This window comes from Dermacentor andersoni, chromosome 2, assembly GCF_023375885.2.
Source record: "Dermacentor andersoni chromosome 2, qqDerAnde1_hic_scaffold, whole genome shotgun sequence".
Lineage (NCBI taxonomy): Eukaryota > Metazoa > Arthropoda > Arachnida > Ixodida > Ixodidae > Dermacentor > Dermacentor andersoni.
The window spans coordinates 240,249,739-240,265,362 of NC_092815.1; the positions used below are offsets into that span (position 1 = coordinate 240,249,739).

The 15,624-nt window shown below is 43.2% G+C and overlaps 1 protein-coding gene across 6 annotated transcripts in view; it reads left to right on the forward strand.

Moving 5' to 3' along the window:
* LOC126539898 (glycoprotein-N-acetylgalactosamine 3-beta-galactosyltransferase 1-like) overlaps positions 1–15,624 on the forward strand; it is a 166,537-nt gene that overhangs the window by 19,438 nt on the left and 131,475 nt on the right. Inside the window, exon 1 of one of the 6 annotated variants that reach the window (XM_055075690.2) lies at positions 3,540–4,738. The exons of the other annotated variants lie outside the window; for them this stretch is intronic. The gene's annotated coding sequence lies outside the window, so the exon portion shown is untranslated. Of the gene's footprint in view, positions 1–3,539; positions 4,739–15,624 lie in introns of those variants that run through there. 6 annotated transcript variants of the gene reach the window in all.

Genomic DNA, 15,624 nt, shown 5'->3' on the forward strand with positions numbered 1-15,624 from the left:
GCGCGGTCTGCGACGCGTTAGTGAAAGAACAAATCTGACGCTGACTGAACAAATCGTGAGCCTGCTGTGGTGTGGCACTGTGTCGAACCTTGCAATATTGACAAGCCAGACGGCGAACTAGACAACACTGGCGCTCGGTTGCTCGAGTGCCGGGAAAAATCGGTGGTAATTACACGCGGAGCACATTTTCCTCGTGCAAATACATATGCTGATGTTACCATTGCGGAAGAAAGGAGCTGGCTGGAAGAAACTGAGTTCTGGCACAATCTGTATGAGGTTAAGAGTATAGATTATGGGGTTTTGCGTGCCGAAGCCACGTGTTACGAGTATATGTGGAAACTGAAGGCAAAGAGCAAGCACGTACCTATACCGCTGAGAGATAAGACAAAGAAAAGACACTCACGAGAGGCTGAATGAGTGAAGGCAAAAAAATAAAAATGAGTAAAAGGTTAACCTTTTTATGATAGTAATTTATTAAAGCATAGAAAGAGAGCAACCAAAGAGCGATACACACGTTAATAAAAAGAATAAATCGGTGCGGGGGTTAATCCATCTTCCTGTGAAATTCTGCCTTGTTTTGATTGATGCTGACAACCACAGCAGTCGAATATTCACGGTTATAACTTGAACATTCCTGCTATTGTTCTCTCAAGTAACTTTGAGGGAACAATAGCAGCAAACTCGCGTGCTGGCGAATTGGAAACTGACACATTAACCTATGTTTCTGCAGACCCTAAAAAAGGCAATGTAGCCACGTCGCTGGATCTCGTATACCTTGGCGTTTGTTTGCACTGACGGAGAAAAGAACATCCGGGTTATCAGGTGACTTTGTTTAACAGTTCAGTACAAACAACTTCACTAATTGAAAGGTATGCAAACCCTTTTTGAAACTCCAGTAGAAGCTCGATTTATTAAAGCTCAATTGAAGGGAATTTTCGATTGAACGAAGTAATTTCTATTCCCCAACGTATATTCGTAGATCAGAATGCGCTCAAGACTTTGATGAATCGAAGTGAACGTCTCGACAGATCTACTGAAGGTTTGGAACAATATGTGTAATATCTGGAAAATATAGGTATGCTGTGTTTCGTTCAAGTGACGGGCGCCATTGACGTCTTACTAAAATTTGGCTGTCCCGTGAAATAACACTATACGCGCATAGCGGGCTTGCTGTCTGCAATGAGTGCGCATATAACATGTTAAAGCGCATGCGCAACAAAAAGAAGCGGATATTTCGACGCGCAAAATTCACAGCCAGAATAGACCACTGGTCTTGCTATGAAAAATTTAACAGAGAATTCTGTACTGCGCTCTCAAAAGCCAAGAAGGCATTCTTTGATAAAACTCTTCCTTTGCTACTTCGTTCTAATCCCCGTAAATTTTGGAGCATTATTAACGGTACTAAAACGACACACATTCAGTTAATCCAATCTGATGTCCCAGTAATTCAAAGCGAATGCTGCAATGTTCTGAACAATGTGTTTGTTACTCATTTTAATAAGAGCACTCCCACAGTATTTCCGCATATACCAAAAACCAACTTCTTCCCAATGGATTATATCGCTATTTATGCAGTTGGTGTCGAAAAGCTGATTGTCAACTTAAAAGTGTCTTCGTCGGCCGGTCCAGATTGTATTTCATCAAAAATGCTGAAGTGTACACAAGTTTATTCTGCACTGATATTGTCAAAGCTTTTTCAACAGTCATTACAAATGTCTACACTGCCCTCTGATTGGAAGATAGGGAAGGTGGTCCCTGTGCATAAATCTGGTGATGTACATTCCCCCAATAATTACTGCCCCATATCATTAACGCCCATTCCAGTAAAAATCCTAGAGCATATAATATACTCGCACCTCATTGAATTCCTCGAGTCCAATTCCTTCTTCAGCATTTATCAGCATGGATTCCGTAAAGTAGTTTCGTGTGAAACGCAATTGTTATGTTTTACTAACGACTTGTTTATTAACGCGGATCATGACTTTGATACTGATTGCATATATTTAGATTTTGCTAAAGCATTTGACTCCGTTTCACACGATCTACTTATCTTCAAGCTTAATCAACTTAACATAGACCCCAATGTACTTGCATGGATTAAGGAATTTCTCTCTAACCGTAGTCGGTATGTGACGGCTAACGACTTCTCTTCACGTAATTCTGCCGTAACATCTGGTGTCCCGCAAGGGTCAGTTTTGGGCCCTTTGCTCTTCTTGATTTATATTAATGATCTTCCTACTTGCCTTTCTTCCTCAACTGTCCGACTGTTTGCAGATGACTGCGTTGTTTACCAGAAAATTACTAACCATGACGATTATCTCAATCTGCAACGTGATCTAGATAGGGTATTTGAATGGTGCAGTCAATGGCTCATGACACTTAATACAACTAAATGTAAAAATATGCAGGTTTCTCGCCACAGCACTAATCATTGTCCGCGTACTTACCGCCTCAATAATATTTCATTACCATCTGTTGACAGCTATAAATGCCTTGGTGTTCACATTTCTTCTAATCTATCGTGGAATACGCATTTAGAATTTGTAACTAACAACGCCAATCGCATGCTTGGTTATCTGCGTCGAAACTTTTTTGATGCCCCATCGTCCCTGAAGTTAACACTTTACAAAACCTTGGTACGTTCTAAATTAGAGTACGCATGCGCCATATGGGATCCTACTCAGACTACACTCATTCAAACTCTTGAAGCCATTCAGAATCGCGGCGCACGTTTCATCTTGTCGAATTATTCACGTCATTCCAGTGTCACATCTATGAAGAAAACCCTAAACTTGCCTGACCTTTCGTTGCGTCAAAAGTCATCTCGCCTTAGCCTTTTTCATAAAATCTATTATTATAACAACGAGATGAAGGACGTTTTGTTCCATCCACCTCATTACATATCTTCAAGGACCGATCATCGCTTCAAGGTGGGGCTACCTTCTTGTCGCACAAAATTGTGTAATGACTCTTTTGTTCCTAGAACAAGTGTCGCATGGAACCACCTTCCCTCCACAATCGCCAGCATTGCTGATGACCACCAGTTCAAGATCGCTTTACAAGACGCCTTGTAATACTTCTGTTTGTTTGTTTGCTGCACGCCTTGCCATTTCTTCCCCACTCCTTTCTGTAGTGCCTTTGGGCCCTGAAAGTATTTTAAATAAATAAATAAATAAATAAATATATTACGCCTTCCTTAGCTCTCGAGTGAATGTACATCTATTCGCATGAGCATTCTAAGTGTTTCTGATATAGTAGTAGTAAACAACTTTATTTCGGAAAACCATTGGTTTCCTACGAGGAGATGACTGTCAGGTCGCGCCTGGTCGCCACCTCTTCGGAGCGCTTGATGGCCCGGAGCTGGGCGTCCAGGCTAAAGGTCGCTGGGGTTCTGTACCGGGTTTCACTCGACGGTGGCTGTCCTGTAGAAGGTCTGGTGGGGGAGGGTACCCGCTGCGTCCCCAGACGATGTGATCCAGAGTGGCGGTCTGCATCTTGCAGAGGGTGCATGTTGGTACGAAGAAGCTCTAGATTTAACTAAATAATTATCGGGTCGTGTCGGCCTGGTTAGATCTGTAGGTTTAATGCTATTCGGTCATAGTATTGAATTTGCTTATTAAAGTCACACATCCCTAAAAAAAAGGTGACAGTTTTATAGAATAAAGTGAGTTGGTAGACGCTCTGATATGGGAATGCAGAAATAAGATTTTCAAAAATAGCAAACATAAAAGCGTGCAGGTAATCATAAACCGCTGTGCCTGTGCCAGTGTATGCGGATAAAGCACCGATGTCGATATATTCCCAGCTGGCGACGAGTTGTATTATTGTACTTACCTTCCATAGAAAACTACGAGCATTATTTCTATAAACTACAATATGCGTCCAAATGATCCGATACGTGGAGCATACCCCGATAACGTACACAATTGCTTGGAACTCACAGCCACGTGACACATAAAAAGAACATCGCGCAAACAAGATACTTGCACCCCTCCCGCCTCCCGGAAAGAGATGGATCGCTGCCTAATAATTTGCAGAGCTCTGGAAGCTTTAGCCAACTTCACCGGGAAAATAATTGATGACGCAGAGTATCAGGAGTCAGCGTTTATTCCTCTTCCGAGATCAGGCATAGCTGCGTCACGCAGAGTGGCGAAAGCTCGTTCGAAGGTCGAACGTAATGCTTGTGGGTGTAGAGGTGGGGAGGGGTGGAAGACCACTGAGTTTAGCGCACAAACGGCTGCCGCACTTCTCAGCCGTGTTGCCGGTCGGGCCCCGCTCGTGGAAGGGGCCGACTTTATCACGCGCATGCGAGGCCGTTGCAGCGTGCCCCCCCTCCCTTTCCCCCATCCACCGCAGGTTCCGTTGTGTTCCGAGACTGCGCTCACTGTGCCGACGATGGCCGTCGCGGGTATAGTTCCGCTTTCCTCGGGCCGACCGACTATTACGGCGACAAGCAGGATCTCGCAGCGTAGTTGGCGTCCGGTCGAAAAAAAAAAAAAAAAAACGCTACTCGCAAGCAGGGCGAGATCGCCGCCTATTGCGCCGCCTCGTCGCTTGACGTCGCAGACATCGCAGGGCCCGGACGCCCGTCGTTCGCGCGCGGAAGCCATTGCTTCGGAAGCTGCTGCGTGAGTGTCGGTCGGTCGCTTCTCCGCGCGAACAACGCGGTCGTCGCGGCTGTCCGCACGGCCAACGGGCGACTCCGCTGGAACTGGGCCGCCCCGCGGCTACAACTGCGGTACGTTGCGACTGGCTGCCACGCTCGTCGGGTTCCTTAGCCTGAATGGAATTCATTGCACACTTAAAAGTGTAAAGCTGATTTCTATCGACTAAGGCAAGTAGAATTTTCGGTTGCGGCCATAAGTGCATGTTTTCGCGAATATTTCGGTACATTGACAGGTTTCGAAGAAAAAAACGAACTTGAATGTTCCCAACTGCGATGCTGCTGCAAAAACATATAACGTAATCTCGTAAACTGTACGCCTTGAGTCTCTTAAATTGGACTAATATATAACTTTGCAGCTTGCGTGAATTTCTTTTATCCTTTACGTGAGTTTTCCAATAGCTCTGTTTTAAAATTAGTGGTATAATTGAGGTAGGTACACACAATCCACTGCTTTTGTCCGTGTCAGGCGTCCCAGTCGATGCGGTTTGCGGAATTGTAGTATCGTTTCTTATTGCTGAGTTGGTCAGTTGCAAACGGGATGCTTCGTTGAAAATAATTTTTTCCAGTTTTTGTAAACGTAATCGATAGCCGAAATAAAAAAAAAAGTATCCCAAGAGGTCGGTATTAATAAAGCTTCTTCGTTCAAATAGAAGTAATTTTATTAAATTTCTGCGCTGAATACCGAGCAAGATTTCATCGTTTTTATGTATTTATATAGGAGCTAGCTGCCAATCTTTCTCTTAAGATTTAGCTACGGGTCTATTCCTGTAGCTCATATGGTTTTTAGGATTAATTGAACCGTTAGCGAAACAAGTCTCTCGCTGATGAAACTTAACAGGACGTATTCTTCCAATATTTGCTTTACAAGGATACTGTGCATTTTACAACGATAGAAGCTTCGGGAATATGATATGCATAAAGCGAATAGTGTAGTAGTTGTCGGATGCGGCGACAGGTACATATTTCAACAGCATTTAGTGAATAAATGTACGTTTGGCCAGATGAAATATTTCGCCCTTAGCGCACCAAACAAGTATATTAGTATGTTCGTTCAGTCCTGTCAATAGTTTCTTCGTGTTGTACGCAGGGTGCCGCAGTTAACTTTAGACACAGTTTAAAAATATTCGAATGCCACGTAGCTGGACAGGACCAAGGTAATATTGTTCCCCGTTGCTTGGAGATACTCAGATTGTGTTTTCAATCCGCCTAATAGGATAATTACTCTTAATTGATGAATAAATAATGAACTTATCGAATATTACAATTAGATGAAAAGTCTCAGTGAGAAAATCCAACGTGAAAAACTCTCGATGCAGCTTTCTGTTGCTCAATATGTGCTACGTAAAAGTGTTTTCCCGAGCGTGAAAGAAGCCCGTGAATGTACGCAAAGCGCCTCAAGCGGCGAGTCGCGCGGCAATTTTGACGCGCGTCCCCGAGGTGGGACTCCTGCGCCAAACGCAGAAAATTGACCGAAATTGCGCCACGCTGCGCCGGAATGGCTTCTGCAGGTTGTGCTTCGGCAGCGGCTGCGAGCGGATTGGTTCTCCGAAAAAGAGTGCAGTCGTTCACATTACGCACACCGTGCGACGGCGCACTGCAGTTTCTCGTAATTGTCGCGCTCATAACACCGGACTTTTCGACGCTTCCGCCAAGTGACTGGCTGTCGTCGCTGCTCTCTTGAACGACCAGGGTTGGGCCGGCAGTAGTCGAAGTGCATTAGAATGCGGCCGAGCAGGCAAGCCGCGGTGCTCCCCAGCTGAGGCGCAAAGCAACGGAAAACGTAAGCTGAGGGCGCCGCGAACGAGGTAGATTTAGGGAGGCGTGCGCTGCATCGAGCGGGCGCGCGTCTCTCACCTAGGCCGGTATAACATCGCAGACAATTCCAATCTGTCTTGGTGCCCATGCGTGCGAGGCCTGAGCCATTCTGACCTATCACGAAGGGCTAATGACAGATTTGGAATAAGAACAGATTGGACTATTTTTGCGTTATACCAGAAAGTTAAGCATTAGGTGCTTTGGAATCGCCCTGATGTCTTATGCAAAAAATGCCCGTCAAAAGAAGCCATAGATTCGCGCGAAAGGCGCTTACTGCTAGATAACTAAATTAACAAGCATGCTGTCACGTGCTCACAAGCAAACGCGAATACGTCACACTCGATTACCACGCGCACTCGCCGTCGAAATGCTGGAGCGCGGAAGCGCCGCAGCAGCAGCGGACGAATTCGCTTTCGCGCTGCCTTTCGCTTCAACGCGAGCTAAGCGGCCAAGGCACCGCACACGAAGCCACCAGCACTCGGCGCACTGTCCCCAAAGCAGATCGCTTTCGAGACAGCGACCGCGCCACACGCAGCAGCCGATGGAGTAGAACCCCCTCATCCCCTTGTGTGTTGCGTGTGACAGAAGACGGCGCGCTTTCTCCCCGCTTTCCTCCCTTGCGTGCGCGATATTAAGCCGCCGAACCTCGCACGCTTTCACTCGCACATGCAGCATACGGCGCGCGGCGATGATTGGACTAATACGGGACAGCACGGCGACGTCGGCATATGTGCGTCTATAGTGTTCATATATAATTGCTGTCGCAATAATGAACCACGTCAGTTCATAACTCTGGTGTCTTCGTACGCTCTTTGGGTGGAGCGCATTTCCGGGCACTTCTCCCGCACTGTCGAGACATTAAATAATTATTTATAAAAAATGTCTTGGGCTACTTTTCTAAATTTCGGACTCCTATTGCAGAATGCATCTTTTCGTCATTGCTATCACTAATTAAATATCTGCGGACATTATTACCAAAATTCGTAGATAGTTTTAGTATCACAACAATCTGCTTCAAAGTTGAGCTTAAGATGTTGCTTAAGGCAGTTGCAGTATAACGCTCGTGTTGGTTTATTCTCTTTGGTCGTGGTTTGGAAGTGCGCTGCCACATTTCATATTCCACCAAAATTTAAGTTTGCCAGCTCCAAACTGCTTGAAAAGGAAATTTAGTGTACACCAAGCTGCTCCAAAATGCACTTTTGTCTTCTCCAAAGTGCTCCAAAACGCAATTTTACTAGCTCCAAAAATTGCTCCAACATGACTTTTGGCAGTCCCACCCGTGAAAAGTGTTCTGTGAGTGCGAGTGTACGTACCCTTAAAGGGACACTACAGTGAAAAATGATTTTTTCTGCATCAGCAAATTACGGCTGTACAACACCAAAAACACCACTCTTACAACGATAAGACGTTTGGTTAGCCAGAAAAAGCGCAAGAACGAAATGCGGGTGGCGACGCCTACTTGAGTTCCCGCACCTGGGGGCTGTGACGTCTTGGATTTTGATGGCATCTTCTAGGGCCTACTAACTATATATAGCGGTACAGATCGACTACATTGTGTTCTAAAGGAACAAAATATTAAACATGGCAAGTTTCGGGAACCTTTATTCAGTTAACGCGGCCCAAATGCGAAAACATATTTTGGAATCCCTGACGTCACGCTGACGTAGCGGCGCTGGGGTTTCGGCGCGAAATTCAAATACTGACACTTAGACCTTCATTTTCTCATCTAATAATCAAACTATTTTTTTTAAATGACTGCCTGCAGCGTTCTCAAACAATGCTTCATTAGTCTAAACTGATTTATTGTTTCGCTTTAGTGTTCCATTAAGGCTGCGAACGTTCACATGAGCTGGCTTTTCCGCAGTAAGAGGCTATGTGGGGAAAAGCCCACTTTGGCGGTCTTTATTTTACGTACGATGTTTCTGTGAAATCGACAACTTACGAATGCAAATGTAAGTGTTATACATACATACATACATACATACATACATACATACATACATACATACATACATACATACATACATACATACATACATACATACATACATACATACATACATACATACATACATACATACATACATGTATATAGTCATAGCATAAGAAGCCAACGAACACTGGCACCAAGAACAACATAGCGGAAATTATTTGTGCTTAATTAATGAAATAAAGAAACGATAAGCTAAATTTCATTCACTTTCATTTGCATTAGTCTAACGTTTCTTCTATCGTTTTTTCTAGCGGTACGCGTTTTGAGATGGCCAGGTTTGGCAGCGTAGTAGCGTGGGATTTGTGGTTGTTAAAGCGCAATCTAAAAGGCCCTTCAGTTTGTGCGAGGTACTGTTTCTCGCAAAGTGTACATTCCAGCATATATATTACGTTTTTAGTATCGCAGTGGAAATGGCCTTTGATTTTTAAATGAAAGTTTGAAGCCGTACTAGTGACCTGCTGCGATGTACACATGTATGGGCATACTTTGCATCGCGGTTTTTGGCAAGGATGGCTTCCGATGGCGTCCGGGCTGTCATTCTTAGATGATGATGGTAGTATATATCTTGAATATTTCTTGCTCTACGGTGTACTACTTTAGGCGGTTCAGCGAAGATGTCTTTGAGGCGTTCACTTTGCATTAGGATATTTTGGTGCTTCTGCAGTACATCTGAAACACGCGGGACTGACACACAATGGGTTAGGACAAGATTTCGTCTGGGGTGAGTGAGTCGGTTTCTTCGCAGTGGACAGAAGCGACCTGTGGTCATGCATGTCAGCGCGTTTTATTGCGTCCTCGATTAGTTGTGGTGGCTAATTTTGTTTGACTATATTTTTTGAAACGTAACGCCTGACTATAAGGAATGCTGGTCTTGCAATGTATAACGTGGTTACTATCGAAGTTTAAATATTGATATCGGTATATTGGCTTTTCGTATAGGGCAGTAGATAGCTTATCATTTAGCACTGAAACGCTGACGTCAAGGAAGTTAATAGTAGATGCAGAATACACGTGAGAAAATGATATGGATGGATGGGCATTGTTAAAATCAGAAACGAAGGAAAGAACCTGCTGTTGACCATGCGACCAAATCGTAAAAACATCGTCAATGTAACGCTTGCATTTCAAAGGTTTTAGCGCTCATGTTCGCAAAAATTTATCTTATAGCTCACTCATAAATATATCCGCGTGGTTGGGGCCAATCCGCGTACCATTGACGTTTCACTAACTTCGACATAGTGTTGACCTTGAGATTTGAAGTTGTTTAGTTCTAAAATAAGTGCCAGCAAAGTAGCCAATGTGTTGCTATCGATTAGTTTCTCAGGTAATGCTGCTTCGTAGGAATTGACAACTGCCCTGATGCCATCTGCATGCGGAACGTTGGTATATAAGGATGTTACATCGAGTGTAACCAAAAGAGAGCCTTGGGAAATATTAAGATGGATTATATCTGACAGAAAGTCGGTAGTATGCCTTACGTAAGACGGAAATGTAGCTGGGATATTACTAGTAAGAGAAGCTACGTAGCTGGACAAATTTTCTGTGACACTACCTATACCGGAAATGATGGGACGACCGGGGTTGCTTATCTTATGTATTTTAGGTAAAAGACCGTGTACTTAGATTTAGGTAAAGAACCCCAGGTGGTCGAAATTTCCGGAGTCCTCCACTACGGCGTGCCTCATAATCAGAAAGTGGTTTTGGCACGTAAAACCCCATAATTTAATTTTAAAAAATTTTTTAGGTAAAAGATAAAAGCTACCCGCAACAGGACTTAGTGGAATGAGACAATGAATTGCATTGTCAGGCACCTTTGTATTTTTGACGAGATCATGCACCCTGCTTTTGACCAGAGATTTGTATTGTTCAGTGGGGTCATGATCAAGGCGTTTATAAAACGTCGCGTCTGCTGGTTGTCTGTGGGCCTCTGCCGTATAATCGGACTTGTTCATTATGACAACGGCACCACTTTTATCAGCAGGCTTAATGACGATGTCGTTGCGAGAGGACAGGGTATCTAGTGCTTTCATTTCGCTGGCGGACAAATTACGGCGGAAGGGTGCTTGTTTTCGATACAATTGCAGAAGGTCTCGCTGCACTGCTTTGATATACATATCCATCCAAGCTTCTACCGCGTTGTGAAGGAGGGACCCAGTACTTGCCAGAAGGTAACGCGTTTTTCGGATAGCTTGAATTGGGCCGGTCATTGAAGTATTCGCGTAGGCGTAGGTTACGGGCGAAATTATCTCAATCTTGCAGCAGTTGAGCAATGGCATGACCTAGCGACGCTCTTCCACCGAATTCTCGTGACATCCTCCAACAGCAAAGGCAGGAGCGGAGACGTTTTGGACATCCTCACTCCGATTTAAACAGGGAACAGGAGAGGGACTGGCGTCGTATTCAGACGAATACATATCCCAACCTGCACCACCTACACAGAATACACCCCACGAGGTTCACTGATGAGTGCCCGTGGTGCACAGACACACCCACACTAAAACACATCACATGGGAGTGCCCCAGGAGGCCTTCGCACATAGACAGTCCCATAGTACACCAACATCCACTAATGAGGAATAGGCAGTGGGAGGCATGGCTTGCGGACGAGGGTCGGGAGAGCCAGTTGGCTCTTCTGGACCAAGCCCAGCGAGCCGCTCGTGCCAGTAAGGCCCTGGATTAGGGGCTCCAACCATCGTGCCTTATTTTATTCATATTGAATAAAGCTTTTTTTTTCTCTCTCTCTTTCTTGCAGCAGTTGAAATTCACTCTGTCCGCCGCCTGTAGCTGAGCAAAAATTGAGACCACGACGCAGGACACTCCACTCATCAGCTGTTAGTAAAATGTCCAAAATATTAACCATATTGTTCTGTTCTCCATCGGAAGACTTCTTAACAGAGGATGACGACGAAGTAACGGAGTGCACTTCATGATGCTTGGTTGCTCGTATTACTGATGAAACGCGAAAGGGAAAACAATTCCATATAAAGTTTTCTGAGCATCAATAATATTGGTTTCGTTCTCTTCTTCCTTGTTAGGCTCTTTGCTGATGTGGTATCTTTTCTTTTTCAATATTTCGAGAAAGACCTCCTTGAGCCATAATAAAAAAAGTCAGTAGCGATTTAGTGGTAAATGCGAGAGAAATGCGTGAGCATTACCTCGCACTTCTTTGAGGTCCCGGATATGTGATTTAAACTGCGTTCAACGCATTGCAAAGTGTTGTTCAGGAGCTCACTCGGCGCACGTGCTGCCTCTTAGAGGAGCGAAATGCAACTGACGGTGATTCGGAGCAGACTACCGTCAGTTGCACTGCACATACATAAACATAAACATACACATACATACATACATACATACATACATACATACATACATACATACATACATACATACATACATACATACATACATACATACATACATACATACATACATACATACATACATACATACATACATACATACATACATACATACATACATACATACATACATACATACATACATACATACATACATACATACATACATACATACATACATACATACATACATACATACATACATACATACATACATACATACATACATACATACATACATACATACATACATACATACATACATACATACATACATACATACATACATACATACATACATACATACATACATACATACATACATACATACATACATACATACATACATACATACATACATACATACATACATACATACATACATACATACATACATACATACATACATACATACATACATACATACATACATACATACATACATACATACATACATACATACATACATACATACATACATACTCTTTTTAGCTCGCCCATCCCGTCTTTACCTCCATCGCGTGACCAGCTTCCCACATATATACTTTCTTCCTCTTTGATACTTCTAATGCTAAAGCATTAAGACGAAACTTTCGCAGTTGTACGCCAATCAGAGACACGGATAAAGCAGACAACACAGCTGAACAGCAAGAAGAGAACAGCAATTTACAATAGGCAGCGAGGCACTGGAAGTCGTAAGGGAATACATCTACTTAGGGCAGGTAGTGACGGCGGATCCGGATCATGAGACGGAAATAATCAGAAGAATAAGAATGGGCTGGGGTGCGTTTGGTAGGCATTCTCAGATCATGAACAGCAGGTTGCCATTATCCCTCAAGAGAAAAGTGTATAATAGCTGTGTCTTACCAGTACTCACCTACGGGGCAGAAACCTGGAGGCTTACGAAAAGGGTTCTACTCAAATTGAGGACGACGCAATGAGCTATGGAAAGAAGAATGATAGGTGTAACGTTAAGGGATAAGAAAAGAGCAGATTGGGTGAGGGAACAAACGCGAGTAAATGACATCTTAGTTGAAATCAAGAAAAAGAAATGGGCATGGGCAGGACATATGATGAGGAGGGAAGATAACCGATGGTCATTAAGGGTTACGGACTGGATCCCAAGGGAAGGGAAGCGTAGCAGGGGGCGGCAGAAAGTTAGGTGGGCGGATGAGATTAAGAAGTTTGCAGGGACGGCATGGCCGCAATTAGTACATGACCGGGGTAGTTGGAGAAGTATGGGAGAGGCCTTTGCCCGTGAGATAATACCGTACCGTGAGATAATAAAAGCTTGAGAATTGGGAAGGCTTTAATAGAGGTCTTTCGTTGCCCTTTACCAAGTCGTACTATTGAAGCGCTTATTCGAATGTATGGGAGCAGCTCATTTGCATAATATAAGAAATATATAAACAGGTTATTTTCACAATTTATGCACTTCATCACCACACAAAAAATGGGAGTTTGTTTTCAGCCTGCTATGATGTGTTGACTGAGAAAAATATATTCAATTTGTTTTGAGAGGCACGCAATAATTGCTGTGGCATATTATTTTATTGCACAACACTGGATACAGTAGCAAGCCATTATTAAAACTCAGAAGAAATTAATACCACAATGCATATGATCAGGCAGATAGCACATTATTATTGCACTTTCTTAATGCATGCCCTTTTTTTAATTGCACAAAAGCTAATGCACTGAAATAGTATACTAGTACATACTTAAAAAGTACGATTTTATACTCCGATAATAAACAATCATTCAAATGTTTATTCTAGTGCCCAGGAACAGCTAGACAGCCTTTGTACCGGGGCACTTAACAAGCAATATGTGAGACAAAATGTACAGAAAACATAAATGTGGTAGACAAAAAAATTCAAGATAGAGAAACAAATTGGGAAAAAAAGGAAACGAGGAAGAGTAAAAGGGAGTTAATCCTATGTGATTATCTACAAATACAGAAAACATAGGAAATGAACTCTGTAGTATGTTTTGGAGTCGAGTCTTATATAGCACAATCTTGCAACACGGTCAGGCAACGAATGTGGAATGCTACCTGGTATACTGTTGCTGCACGAACAAATGCATATGATCAAAAAGCTTTAGGGAATGTATAATGTCATGGACCACCTTATACAGGAACAAAAGGTGTGATTAATTAAGTCTTGAATCTAGACGTGCGAGTTGAAGTATATTTGAGAAGGCTCAACTGTGGTCGCCAGAATGGCAAAAGTGGTGCTTTAAAATAGATATCAATTTATTCTGGACGCGTTCAATGAGGTCAGAATTAGATTTGCTCGTCGCATCCCCTCCTACAGAGGCATACTCTAGTAGTTGGAGGCACACAGCAGAACTTCAGAAACACAACAGGCGGGTGGAAATCATGCAATATACGGCATGCAATTCCAAGCGCGTGAAGGGCATGTTGTGTAATTATCTATGTTATGAGAAGCTTAGCATTTTGTCGAAGTACACACCAAGATCTTTCATTTAATCGACCCTAAGGAGTGGAGCATCACGTAGGGTGTATCAAAATTTCACATGGTGCGTTTTCTGCATATAACTTAATGCCATAGTATTGGAAGCTTCTAAGTACTTATTGTTTCTGCACCAGTTCGAGAGTGAAAAAATGTCTTTTTGGAAGTCGATGCAGTGGTGAACACTGTTGACAGTCTCAAATAGTTTTAAGTCGTCGGCACACAAAGTCATGCTGTTCATTTATTAAAATGCTCTTAGCACTAACAGAAAGCAAGGAATCTAAGATCGATTCAAACACTTTTAACGCACTGCAGAGGATATATACAGGTCGGCAGTTAGTAACTGCACATCTAGCACCTGATTTGTGCATGGGCAATGCCCATGCTACCTTCCGAGTGCTAGAAAACGTACTAGACTTTAGGGAACTATTGAAGATGCTTGTGTGAACAGGGAACAAGTATGCTTCCATATGTCTTAAGCTCTGCGGAAGAAATACCATCAACACCACAAGAAAGAGAAGGTTTAAGGCACTTCATACACTTGAAAACAAGATTTTTCATTGACTGATAGCGTACACACTGTGCCAGACTGAGAAGGAAGGTTACTTGAAGCATATTTCACACCATACAGCAAACAAACGTTCTGCAAAGGCATCAGCAGTGTTCGAGACAACACCACGATTTTTATGAAGAAGACGTACATCTTTGGCACTCTTTTTGGGAGAGTGAGAGCGCACAAAGCTCCAGAAATATTTTGAATTATGTGTTGCGCGGGCTTTAACACAATCAATGTGGTCATAGTGATGATTCCAATAATAATAATAATAATAATGATAATAATAATAATAATAATAATAATAATAATAATAATAATAATAGTAATAATAATAATAATAATAATAGTAATAATAATAATAATAATAATAATCTTAGTGGTAACTTGGCACTCTAGACTGAAAAACAGGCTGATGCCTGTATGTTAGAGCGTCTGATAGCCAGCCATCTAGAGGAGGAATTTGCAGGATGCAGAAGACACCTCCTTCCCCTCCACGTGCACACACGCACGCACGCACGCACGCACGCACGCACGCACGCACGCACGCACGCACGCACGCGCGCGCACACACACACACACACACACACACACACACACACACACACACACACACACACACACACACACACACGCACACGCACACACACACACACACACACACTTGCTCAATCACACAGCACGGTACACACGCACACATTCGACGGGTGCACAACACACAGGAGTGCCAATTCAGTCTGGTCCCAAGGAAGGTGAATCCA